Source organism: Zingiber officinale, chromosome 3A (genome assembly GCF_018446385.1).
Source record: "Zingiber officinale cultivar Zhangliang chromosome 3A, Zo_v1.1, whole genome shotgun sequence".
In the NCBI taxonomy this organism is placed as follows: Eukaryota; Viridiplantae; Streptophyta; class Magnoliopsida; order Zingiberales; family Zingiberaceae; genus Zingiber; species Zingiber officinale.
Window position 1 is genome coordinate 130,472,443 of NC_055990.1, and position 13,565 is coordinate 130,486,007.

The 13,565-nt window shown below is 41.7% G+C and overlaps 1 non-coding gene across 1 annotated transcript; it reads left to right on the plus strand.

Moving 5' to 3' along the window:
• Positions 1 to 8,325: 8,325 nt before the first annotated feature.
• LOC122054512 lies at positions 8,326 to 8,431 on the plus strand. Its single transcript, XR_006132809.1, has one exon. It is a non-coding gene; the product is annotated as a small nucleolar RNA R71 (small nucleolar RNA).
• The last annotated feature ends 5,134 nt before the right edge of the window (positions 8,432 to 13,565 follow it).

Sequence of the window (13,565 nt, forward strand, 5' to 3'; positions counted from 1 at the left end):
GCCCTAGCGACGACAACCGGCCACCAGGTTCTGCCGAGCACTAGATTTCCACTGACAGGTTCTTTCTTCACCCATCGCAGCAACCATTTCAACTTTGGTTTCGGCTCCGAGAGCAAGAGTCTCTCCAGCATTCAGCAGTGGGTTTTCTGGATCATGAGCCAACAGTAGAGTGTTATTAGTTAGATGCACAATTTGCCAAAGAGGAAGCCATTGGCACCGCTTTAGGTAAGACATGGTTGATATTAGATTTTTGTAAGTGATGTTGTGCAAATTGGCGTAGTTTGTTTTGGCAGTAACATCTCTTAGGGTTAATCACTTTGCTCTACAGCAGATCCTATCCGGCAGTGACCTAATAGTTGGGCATTCAGTTTTGGGACTTGTTGATTTATTGCAGCGATCTTGCTTCAGTTGAGGATTGAAAGAAGGAGGTTACTAAGGTTAGTTTCCATGTTGAGCACTAATCCGATCAATGAATATTGTGGAGTTGGTTATGAAGTGATTTAGGTACGTTTTGATACATGGTAAATTATAGTTCATGTTTCGAACTTGATATTAGTTAGGCATTATTATTTTGTTGTTGGTGGGTTATACTCGATGGTTAGGTTGGTTAGGGTTTTATCCTAATTTAACCTTAAGGATTTTATTTAGCCATTCATTTGAATATTAGCTAAATAAAATATATATATTTTGGTGACACAGGACTTTGACGCGAGACGAGTATCTCGGAGTCAGATTTGGACCATTTTATCGGAGGCGGGTACTTTTGACTTATGTCATTTGATATACATAGTAGTGAATTTAACAAGTTGCATTAATTATGTTCTTATTTGTTCCGGTTAATCACTACCCGATACTTGTTACATGATGGATTGATTGCTTGTTTCGCATCTCATGTATTCCTTACCTGTTGATACATGCTTATAGGGGTAATGATATATCATGCTACATCATGTTCAGGACCTAGGTTTTATACCTTCTGTATACCTTTGATTTGATTCGTTGACCTATGATGCACTTTTATATATATATGGATTAGGTCAGGATATTTTGTGGTTAGTGTCATGCACCATTTGCATGATTGCATGCTGTGCGATAGTCCGCTCCATTATTGTTGAGCACATCGCCAGTTACATGGATCTGCACACACCATCACTCATGGGTTAGTGGTCGATTTAGGTAGAGTGTGTTGCAGCAGGGACTCTGTTAGGCACCGTTGGTCCGCTCATGGGTAGTGTGACACAACGTGTTATCCAGCAGGGATTCCTCCTCGTCATTGTGTACCGGGAGATGAGAGCATTGCGCTCCCCCATTTATGATTTGGGGTAGGAGGATAGGTGTACTCCGACAGCATCCCGTCCACTCGGTCACTCATCAGGAGTAGTGATGACAGAGTGCACGGTTGTCACAGCCCTACCCACTCGGCCTCACTTTTGTGTGAGATGGTTTCCTGGCGTCAGGGGTGACCAGGACGCATCATTGGCATCATATGCATGATGCATTTATTGCTTGTGTTTGTGTTTGCTGCATTTATATGCTGCACATTGTTTAGATACCTATGTTTGACATGCATACATGATTTCTATGCCTCTCGGACTGCTTGTCTTTATACCCAGGTCCTGGTTAGTACAGTATTCTCCTGTTTACTTCAGATGCATTTTTATCTTTCTTATATCAGGAGGCTGTACGCATGATTAGTGCTAGGTGTTATTTCCTGTTACGCTCGGCAAGTGTACGTAAATGTCGCAAGTAATATAAAAGATTATCGTATCCACAGGGACTGGAATAAGCACTAGAAATGTCTCAATGCGAATTAGCTAAACAACTATCCAATTGTTTCAAATGCAAAGTGAAGGTAAACAAATCTAATATTAAAGATCAACAAACAAGAGTTTAGTGTTTTGGGTTATGATAAAGGGAGATTCTAGGAGTTTCGATTTCTTTGTAAGATTTCTTGAATGTAAATGGTTCACCAATTCTTATCCCTCAATTGCCAAACACTTGTAGAAAGTTGCCAGTTCTCTCTTGCAATAGATAACCGGCTAAGGACTGAGAAATGTATCTAAATATGATCAATTAGACGTGAACCTACGTTGTCCTTACACAGAAGCGCACCTATTACTATGCCTTCCTCGGATATCAACATAGAAGCCCACAACTTATTAATCTATCAAGATACAAGAAACTAATCATAAGATCCATCCTACTCTCTTGAATATTCCTATTTTCTCTTCAAGATTATCTCTCAAACGTCCTTACACAGGCTTGCACCTGTCATGTGGATCCCTCGGATGATCGAGTGAGAGTTTATCTTTACAAAGTCCACAAGAAATCCAAACAATCAATCAAGAATGAGAATTAAGCACAAATCATCATTAATCATTCAAGATCTAATTGATACAAGCAAGACAATGTCATTGAAACAAGAAAATGGCAAATCCATAAGAGATTACATCAATCCATCATACAAATACTCCCTTAATCCTAGAATACAAGATCTACTCCATGAATCGAGGAAGAATACCCGAAGAAATAAAGATTACAAGCATTTCTTAAATCCCCAATCCAAGAAACCAAGAAAAGGGGGAAAGAGAAAACTTATCTACGAAGAAGCCTCGTCTTCGGATCCAATCCTCGCTCCGGAGTCGAAATCGTCAAGAACTCCCCTCGAATCGCCCAGAAATCCTCCTAAGAATGGGAGGAAACCACCAAATCTTGCCTTCTCCCCAAAGGGGAAGAGATCCCCTTTCAATTCATGAAGGAGGGTTTAAATAGAGGAGGAAATCGGGCGCCACACGGCCCCATGACACGGCCGTGTGAGATTCACACGGCCATGTCCAGTTCCTTCTCTGCCAAAGCTGCACGGCCGTGTGACTCACACGGCCAGGACCCTTCTGTTCTCTGGAAATGCTACACGGCCGTGTGGTGCACACGGCCACCACCTGCTTGGCCTCTGGAAACCTCACACGGTCGTGTAGATCTACACGGCCATGTAAGGCATCTGCTCTAATTTCTTCAAATCAAGACACGACCGTGTGAGATTCACACGGCCATGTCCTCTTCCCTTCCTGTTAAAACTACACGGCCGTGTGTGGTACACGGCCTGATGCTCTCTCCCTTCAATTCCTTCCAAGCTTGCCCGAGGACGCATAATCTTCACCAATTTCGACTCCTGTGTACAGAAAATGCACAAAAAGCAGATCTCCGAACCAAAAGAGTAAATACGCTAAAAGGAAAGCTGGAAGTATAAAAATGCATAGATCAAGCATGCTCAAAGTATGTAAATGTACGTAAAAACATGCATAAAAGAGTATATAATCTACGCACATCACACCCCCAGACTTAAACCTTTGCTTGTCCTCAAGCAAAATGTTGCAGTCTAAATTCATATGTTCTACAACACATTCATAAAACCTAGTGCACTTTCCTAACTCTATCAAAAAGTTTCATTAACAGGCGTGATCATGGCCACAAGTAAAGTATGGTTCAAGCATAAGAATCTTGTGCACAGTGTAAAAGTAACTCAACACCCTTCAAGTTTCAATCCATGTCCTAGTCAAGTCGTCATCAAATTTGAATTCCTAGTGTTTCCAGTGAAAGACAAGTAACCAGTGATAGGAACTTACTCACCATTCACTTGGTTCATATTTCTCAACTAACCCAAGGTCTCAAAGGTGTGCTCAATCTCAAGGGAAGCTAAGCAGTCATTTCCCCAGTAACCTAACTCGGTCTCAAAGGGGTGACTTGCTAGATTCCACTCATGACAACTGTTTTTTATATCCCTTATTTTTTTTATTTTTTATTTTTTATTTTTTTTATAAGTGTTTGCATTGTGCAAAACTTATTCACAAATGTACTTTTAGCACACATGTTGGGATATTTTGATTTTTCCAAATGAGCTTTAATGATTTGAGCATCATCCAGTAACCAAAATGAAAGTTGAGAAATCACCATGGAAACCAAGTATTAAGCAAACAAGATGAATCATGACTATTTCAATGACATCAACTATTCAAGCATCAAGCACAAGTGTAGTGAAGATAAACTCCTTAAGGTTGAACCAAAACTAAAACTCATCACCATAAGATTCTTAGCTTATTAATGCTTCCCAAGATAGAAAAAAGAACTACACAAAGTTTACTACTAGCATCATTCGAACATCATGAATCAAGACAATAATCGTGCTAACATTTCACTTGAATCCAAGAAAGCATATAAGTGAAGATTTGATGTTCTCAAAATTGCCATGATTATTTCAAAAACAAGCAAAATAAAGCAACAAGCAATGAAAATAAGAACCAACATGAAAAACTAACAAAAACTAAAAACTACATGACACCCCCCCAGACTTAAACTTTTCATCGTCCCGATGAAATCAATATGGTGGAGGAGGTGGAGGTGGACGAGGGAAAGGAGGTCTACGACGTGGTTGGCCAATAGGAAAACTAGGAAAACTTGGAATCTCACCCAAGGATCTATGATACTCATATAAAGCATCTACTTGTTGGCTAGTAAGCATCATGCTCTGCATAAAATCTCTCATCCTAGCCTGATCAGTATCATAATCCTGCACAAACTCAACCACTTGACCTTGAAAATTCCTCGTAAACTGAAAATGATTTTGTACCTCCCTAAACTAATCATCAGATAAAGAGAAGCGCCCCTCCAACATTTTTCGTTGGGCATCTTGCTTCTCATGAAGTGATTCTAAAGACGTACGAAAATCTGAAAAATCAAACCTAGAAGATCCCGTGCCATATGCAAAAGAATGCCTAGCAAGCTCCATAAAACTAGAAGGCTGCGGGTGTCCAGATGACGAGGGCTCATGATGTGGCTCAGTGTCTCCAGGTATAGAAGGGTTATCCTCAAAATCTAACTCAGAAATTACCCAATTAGCCGGGTTACGAATAGTAGTTCGTTCAGGAAAAGGAAGGGGTAAAGGAGAACCACTCCTCCTAGGAAACGCGAAACCATTCTCATCCCGAACGATCATTTTCATAGCAAGACATGCATCAATGTCAATCATGTCATTACCATGAATTATTTCCACCCCATCAACATCAAGATTTAAATTATAAGCTATTCGGGTAATCAAACCACCAAAAACAATTGATCCCGATGATGCCCTAGCAGATCTTAATAAGGTTTGAACAAAATGAAAACTAGAATCAAATTCAACCTTATAAAGCATAGCCCATAAAGCATAAAGCTCTATCTTTTTAACCACCCCATCACTCTCTCCCCTACCAAAAATAGTTTTACTCATGACTCTATGTAGATACTTAAAGATGGGGTTTTGCATATGGGAGGCCTTAGCTCTTGAAGGCTCATAAGGTTGATCTAACCCAGTTATTGCATTCCAAAAATGATTCCAATTAAACCTTGGATTAAACCTACGAGGGCTACCGGTGGTTAATCCAAAACAAGAATTAAAGTCACTAAATGCCCATAGAAATTCTTGATTCATTAGTATAAATGAGATTTTTCCAAAATAATCATCTTCATTAGTAAAATGGACATCCAATGAACTTAAAAATTCCAAAACAAGACGAGGATATGTAGGCAAATGTGTGTACATAATATCACTCCAATCCAAAAACCCAATCATCAAATCTACATCTTCCCTAATTCCAAGCATATCAAGAACAATTGGGTCCATATATCTAGTACACACTATCTTTCTATTGACAAGAATTGCAAATCTAGTTACTTGATCATCATTTCTAAACACAATATTGAATTCATTGTCATTACATTCGTTGCGTGAAGTCCTTTTGCCTTTGCCCTTCACTGGTTGCTTTGGCTCCTTCTCTTTGTCTCCACTGGATCCACCACCTCCTTTGCGAAGTTTCTTCAAAATGTTGGACATCTTGATGAGTTTAGATAGGGTAAGAATTATCTAGGGTTGGAAAAATGGAACTCAAAGAACAAAACTTCAAAGAGCAAAGATCTTAGGTTAGGAGAACAAAAAGTCCAAGTCTTAGAGAGGAGGAGAATCCGGATCTAAGAGATCTTGAGAGATTAGAGAGGAGTTTTTAAGAGATTGGGAGAGAAAGAGATGTTTTGGAGAGTTGGGGGTGTGCGGAACACGGCCAAGATCTGGCCGTGTAAGGTAGAAAGAAGACTTTAATAACTCTCCTACACGGGCCGTGCAGATCCACACGGCCTCCCCCTCTTCCTTCTCTGGATTCTTCGCACGGCCGTGTCTGGGACACGACCTCTCCATCTTTCTCCTCGGGATTCTTTACACGGCCGTGTGTGAGACACGACCTAGACCTTTTTCTCCTCGGGAGATCCTACACGGCCGTGTCTGGATGACACGACCCAAGCACTTCCCTTCTCTGCAACCTTTGCCTGGCCATGTATAGCACACGGCCGGGCTCTGTTTTGCGCCTAACCTAAAAACAAAATCAAAAGAATGCATCAAACTAAAAGAAATTAAAATACAAATCAAAACTAACTAAAAGAACCCTTGAGTTGCCTCCCAAGAAGCGCTTGTTTAAGGTCTTTAGCTCGACCAAACTTGATCATTCACTTCTTTTCCTCGCCCTTGGAGGACAGATATACTTTTCGTTTTTGTTGGGAGATCTTCTCCCAACATCTTCCACCACATTGTCTCCTTCGTTTGGTGGCCTTCCATGAGGATGGAAATTCCATTCCTCAAGTTTATAAATGTTTGTCCTGCTACAAGCATTTAAAAGAGACGAGACATGGTTAGAGATATTAGATAAATCATATTCCAACCTTTCCTTACCAATTACCAAAGAAAGCTTATGATTTTTGACATCAATTATAGCTCCAGTTGTAGCAAGGAAAGGTCTTCCTAATATGATAGGAATCCTGGGATCCTCTTCCATGTCCAACACGACAAAATCTGTGGGAATAACATTCTCATCCACCTCTACTGGCACATCTTCTATAATACCCAAAGGGTACCTGCAGGAATGATCGGCAAGTTGAAGTGCCATAGTAGTAAGTTTAATGTTTTTGAGATCTAATTTATTACAAATTGAATAGGGAATGAGTCTAACACTTGCCCCCAAATCACAAAAAGCTTTTTCAAAAAATTCTTTTCCTATGTTGCAAGGAATATAAAAGCTCCCTGGGTCCTTTAGTTTTGGGGAAGTGTTCTTCTCCAAAATAGCACTACATTCCTCACTAAGCGTAATGGTCTCAACCTCTCCTCTTCTTCTCTTGTTTGACATGAGATCCTTCAGGAATTTGGAAAATCTAAGCATTTGAAGAATAGCATCAATAAGAGGTACCTCTACACAAATTTCTTTAACTTTTTCTAAAAACTTGCCAAATTCTTCATCTTTCTTGAGCATTGTAAGTCTCTGAGGAAAAGGGACAGCTTTGCTCTGATGGTTCAGTGGAAGAGTCTCTTCAACCTCAATGGTACTCTCTTCATTAGCTTAAATCTGATTTGGTATAAGAGGAGAGAGCTCTTCTTCTTTTTGTATCCCTTTTGGAGCAGTCACTTGGGAGTCTCCCAAGGTCCGTCCGCTCCTAAGCTCAATTCTATTGCAATGCTCCATAGGATTCACATCAGGTTTTCCTGGAAGTTGTCCTGGTGCTCTGGATGATAAGGAAGCTAGTTGGGCAATTTGACTATCCTGGATCTTTTGATGCTTTTCAGAATTATCCATTCTCTGAATGAGCTTTGCTAAATCTTGCTTCATTTCATTCTGACTTGAGATAATTTCTTCAAGCATCTTTTCAATATTTGACTTTGGTAAGCCTTGAGAAGATAGATGTTGAAAATTTTGTTGCCCAGCTTGAAAATTTGGTCTTGCCCCCATAGATGGTCCTTGATCTTGATTATTTCTGTAAGAAAAATTGGGATGGCTCTTCCATCCAGGGTTATAAGTATTTGAGTATGGGTTGTTCTGCCTTTGATTGTAACTCATGATTGCATCACATTGTTCCAGTTGATTGATTTGTGCAGTGATAGCTCCCAATGGACATGAGTCATTTGGGTGCTCTGAACTCCCACATACTTCACAAGATGTACTAATAGCATTGACCATATTAGCACTAGTCCCCATATTCTCAAATTTCTTTGTAAGAGCGCCCAATTTTGCAGACAAAAGAGTGACTACATCTACATCAAACTTCCCTGATGCTTTAATTGTTGGGTTTACAGAAGAATAGTCACCACTTCTTTCATTTGCCCATTGATGATGATTTCGTGCTACACTGTCAATAATTTCTTCAGCTTCATCTAAACTTTTATTCATAAGTGCCCCTCCAGCAGCTGAATCAAGGGACACTTTGGTATGATAGTTGATACCATTATAAAAAGTGTGCAACACTAACCATCTTTCCAACCCATGATGTGGGCATTGTCTGAGCATACTATTATATCTATCTCATGCTTCAAAAAGAGATTCTGAGTCAGTTTGCTTGAAGCTTGCAATTAAATTCCTCATATGAGCTGTTTTGCTTGGTGGATAGAATTTATCAAGAAATTATTGCTCACACTGCTCCCAAGTGGTGATGCTATTAGGGGCCAAAGAATTCAGCCATTGCTTTGCCCTATCTCTTAAAGAAAACCCAAATAATAATAATCTAACTGCTTCTGAAGGAACTCCATTCATTTTCATGGTACCATATATTTCATAAAAGACCTCTAAGTGTTGATTGGGGTCTTCATGAGGTCCTCCACCAAATTGGTTCTGCTGCACCATAGATATAATTGCGGGTTTGATCTCAAAGTTATTAGCTTCCACTGAAGGTCTTGAAATACTAGATCGAAAACCTCTTACATAAGGTGCAGCATAATCCTTAAGTGGTCTATTCGCCATGTTCAAATGTTCCTGTTCTTCAATTTGCCTTTGCAGAATTCTTCTTTTATGGAAAGTTCTGTCAATCTCAGGGTCAAAAGGACAGAATTCCCCTGCAAAGTTAGATCATCGCATACACAAGAATAAGATAGCAAATGACAATTCAACAGAAAAAGAAAAAAATAAAAGAATCAAAAATGCAGAATTGAATTTGTACAAAAAGAATTAACAAGAAGTAAAAGTTATACAAGAAAGTAAAAACAGAAATCTAATGATTAGTTACAACTATGCAATATGAAAGGAAAACAAATGTTATGTTTAGTCTAACTCAATTGATAATTCCTAATGTTATAGCGCAGTCCCCGCCAACGGCGCCAAAAACTTGTTAAGCTCCGCAAGTGTACGGAAATGTCGCAAGTAATATAAAAGATTATCGTATCCACAGTGACTGGAATAAGCACTAGAAATGTCTCAATGCGAATTAGCTAAACAACTATCCAATTGTTTCAAATGCAAAGTGAAGGTAAACAAATATAATATTAAAGATCAACAAACAAGAGTTTAGTGTTTTGGGTTATGATAAAGGGAGATTCTAGGAGTTTCGGTTTCTTTGTAAGATTTCTTGAATGTAAATGGTTCACCAATTCTTATCCCTCAATTGCCAAACACTTGTAGAAAGTTGACGGTTCTCTCTTGCAATAGATAACCGGCTAAGGACTGAGAAATGTATCTAAATATGATCAATTAGACGTGAACCTACGTTGTCCTTACACAGAAGCGCACCTATTACTATGCCTTCCTCGGATATCAACATAGAAGCCCACAACTTATTAATCTATCAAGATACAAGAAACTAATCATAAGATCCATCCTACTCTCTTGAATATTCCTATTTTCTCTTCAAGATTATCTCTCAAACGTCCTTACACGGGCTTGCACCTGTCACGTGGATCCCTCGGATGATTGAGTGAGAGTTTATCTTTACAAAGTCCACAAGAAATCTAAACAATCAATCAAGAATGAGAATTAAGCACAAATCATTATTAATCATTCAAGATCTAATTGATACAAGCAAGACAATGTCATTGAAACAAGAAAATGGCAAATCCATAAGAGATTACATCAATCCATCATACAAATACTCCCTTAATCCTAGAATACAAGATCTACTCCATGAATTGAGGAAGAATACCCGAAGAAATAAAGATTACAAGCATTTCTTAAATCCCCAATCCAAGAAACCAAGAAAAGGGGGAAAGAGAAAACTTATCTACGAAGAAGCCTCGTCTTCGGATCCAATCCTCGCTCCGGAGTCGAAATCGTCAAGAACTCCCCTCGAATCACCCAGAAATCCTCCCAAGAATGGGAGGAAACCACCAAATCTTGCCTTCTCCCCAATGGGGAAGAGATCCCCTTTCAATTCATGAAGGAGGGTTTAAATAGAGGAGGAAATCGGGCGCCACACGGCCCCATGACACGGCCGTGTGAGATTCACACGGCCAGGTCCAGTTCCTTGGCCGTGTGACTCACACGGCCAGGACCCTTCTGTTCTCTGGAAATGCTACACGGCCGTGTGGTGCACACGGCCACCACCTGCTTGGCCTCTGGAAACCTCACACAGTCGTGTAGATCTACACGGCCATGTAAGGCATCTGCTCTAATTTCTTCAAATCAAGACACGACCGTGTGAGATTCACACGGCCATGCCCTCTTCCCTTCCTGTTAAAACTACACGGTCGTGTGTGGTACACGGCCTGATGCTCTCTCCCTTCAATTCCTTCCAAGCTTGCCCGAGGACGCATAATCTTCACCAATTTCGACTCCTGTGTACAGAAAATGCACAAAAAGCAAATCTCCAAACCAAAAGAGTAAATACGCTAAAAGGAAAGCTGGAAGTATAAAAATGCATAGATCAAGCATGCTCAAAGTATGTAAATGTGCGTAAAAACATGCATAAAAGAGTATATAATCTACGCACATCATTTCCCTACTTTGTATATCAGTTGTACCTGCTGAGTGTTGGACTCACCCCGCCTCCATTGTTGTTATTGTTCAAGATGATGCTGTCAGGAGAGAGTTCCAGTTGCTAGTCCCCTGCAGACCACGAGGACTTATTGATCTTTTGGTTTTCTTCTTTATTAGACTATGTTTTGAACTTGTTATATTTTGGATTGTTTTACTTATGGATCTTGTATGGATTCTTATCGTTGATGGACTTTGTTGTGGTTTGAATATGTTTTACTCCATGCCTGCCTAGACGGCAGAAGAGGTGAGTTTGTCGGATTTGAGCTTTACGAGTGTAGTGGAGTAGGGTTGATTTCGAATCAGAGTATTATTCTTTCGTTTACTTGATACATAAACTGCGTGGAATGTCTGTGTATTGGATTTTATTTCTGCTATTATTCCAGCCGCATGTGGCTGAGGTATGTGGATATGCAGAAAGTTTCAGATTGTCCGCCGTACAGGGGAGATGCTGCCGAAATTTCTTCGGACAAGGACTCCTCCGGGACGTGACAATTTATTTGGTATCAGAGCCAAGTTTGCGAGTCAAACTGGGCATTTCCGGATTTTCGTTATGGTTATGTTTTGGACTTCCGTTTCATATTTGTATGGATTTCTGACGATTTTTTCGTTCGGAATTTTGAGGTCAATTTGGGGACTGGACAACGACAGAACATCTCCAGATGGTAATTAGGTATTATGTTTATTTTATGGTTGTTATATTGGTAGTAATATCTGTAATATAACTTAATAGATATGAGGAGATCTATGCGTATTGCGGCGAGAGGTGGTGCTGGACGACCACGTACGAGGACCACGGGATCTCTGGATATGCCAGAGATGCCTACTGTTGATGAGCCTGTCAGTCTGGGACAGACTCAGCATACTGCAGGCGCGTCGGGATCTCAGACCCCGATGGCTCCTATAGAGGTACCTACCTCGGTTATGTCGAGTGTACCTATCCCTACAGTAGTTCCGGTACCATCAGGGGTACCATTGGCGTTCCCGATATCTGCTCCAGCGCCGCCTACGGCGTACTCGGCACCATCGCCACCTGGACCTACAGTGTACCCGACACCAGTGGCACCTGTGCCCCCAGTGCCTACAGTAGCAGCAGCTGCTCCACATCCGGTACCATTACCTACTGTACCTGCAGCTACGGCCACTTTTGTTCACCCGGCAGTACCACCGACGGCTTATGCTCTAGTTTATAAAGCAGCACCGGGAGTTCCTCCTCTGGTTTATTCCGCGGTACCACCTGTAGCACCAGTTCCAGTGGTTCCGCCAGTTCCTGCAGCCGTCCCGACACACCTCACTGACATTGTCGCAGCACGAGCTAGGATTCCAGTATTAGCAGAGTCGATGAAGACTCGATTCACACTCTTCCGAGGAGACCTTGATCCGAGTATGGCCCTGTCATGGATAGAGAATATGGAGCAGACTTTCTTCTATATGGCTTGCTCAGAGTGGGAGAAAGCAGAGCTGGCTGCTTTCCATTTACGGGATGAGGCTAACGCTTGGTGGATTACTCAGCGTTCCATCATCGGCGAGCGAAACGTTACTTGGGCCAGGTTCAGAGAGGCTTTTGAGAGCCGTTTCTTCCCACTATCATATCAGATGGCTCGCCGACAGGATTTCATAAGTCTGCGTCAGAACAATCGCACGGTGACAGAGTATAATACTGAATTCAACCGGTTGGCTAAGTTTTGTCCAGAGTTAGTTGCGGAGGACAGATCTCGCATGATGCAGTTTATATAGAGACTAGATGGTTATCTGCAAGTAAGGTTTGCCGGTTTAGGGATCATATCTTACTCAGATGCACTGGATCGAACTTTGATGATAGAGTTAGCTCAGCAGAGAGCATTTTCGGATAGGAAGAGGAAGCATACGGGTCATGCATCCGGACAGATCCAACAGACACCGGCAACAGGACAGCCGCAGAGTAGTCGCAGTCAGTCAGGTCAGGGTACTTCTGGGGTATCTCGTAGGCCTCAGAAGTCAGGGCGGTCTTCTTCAGGACGTTCCCGGTTTTCTCAGCAGAACCGGCAACCACCTTCCAGCGATACTCACTATTTCCGATGTGGATCCAGAGATCACCTCACCTAGCTTGCTCTGGGACCGGTTTGCTTTTATTGCCGTGGCACTGAGCCAAGATTGTCGGTGAAGGTTGACACGACTTGAGAGGATCGGTCGAGGGCGGTCTAGTCAATCGGGGCATATCGAGGAGGCGGCCTAATCTTCACATCGTCGGCGAGGATAGCTTCACTGCGGCGGCATTGGCATGCTTGGGCGGAGTACTCGGTGCTTCCATGCACCCAGTTGTTCCGGACCTTATTATCCGGCGAGGCGATGTCGATCGACCTCGGCCTCTAGGCGATGCAGACTCGGTCGATCATTGCACGATGTCGATCCGTCCTCTCGGTCTCCTCGGCACATTATCCGACCGCCTCGTGGCGAGCCGCTAACCATTGGCAGCGTTACCCCTCCTCCTCTGCCAGAGACTGGACATGTTCATGTGATTACCAGAGAGGATGCGCAGCGAGCCGACGGATCCATTTTCCACGATATGATTTCCATTTATGCATTTTCCACTGATATATTGATTGATACTGGTAGCTCGCATTCTTTTATATCCCGTACCTTTATGCGGGAGATTGGTAGATTACCTACTTTCAGACTACAGTGATTGACCGTCTCCCTACTGTCCGGTGATACCTTAGATGTCACCCAGGAGGTCAGAGGTTGCCCATTAGATTTTTGAAACATAATACTTACGGTGGA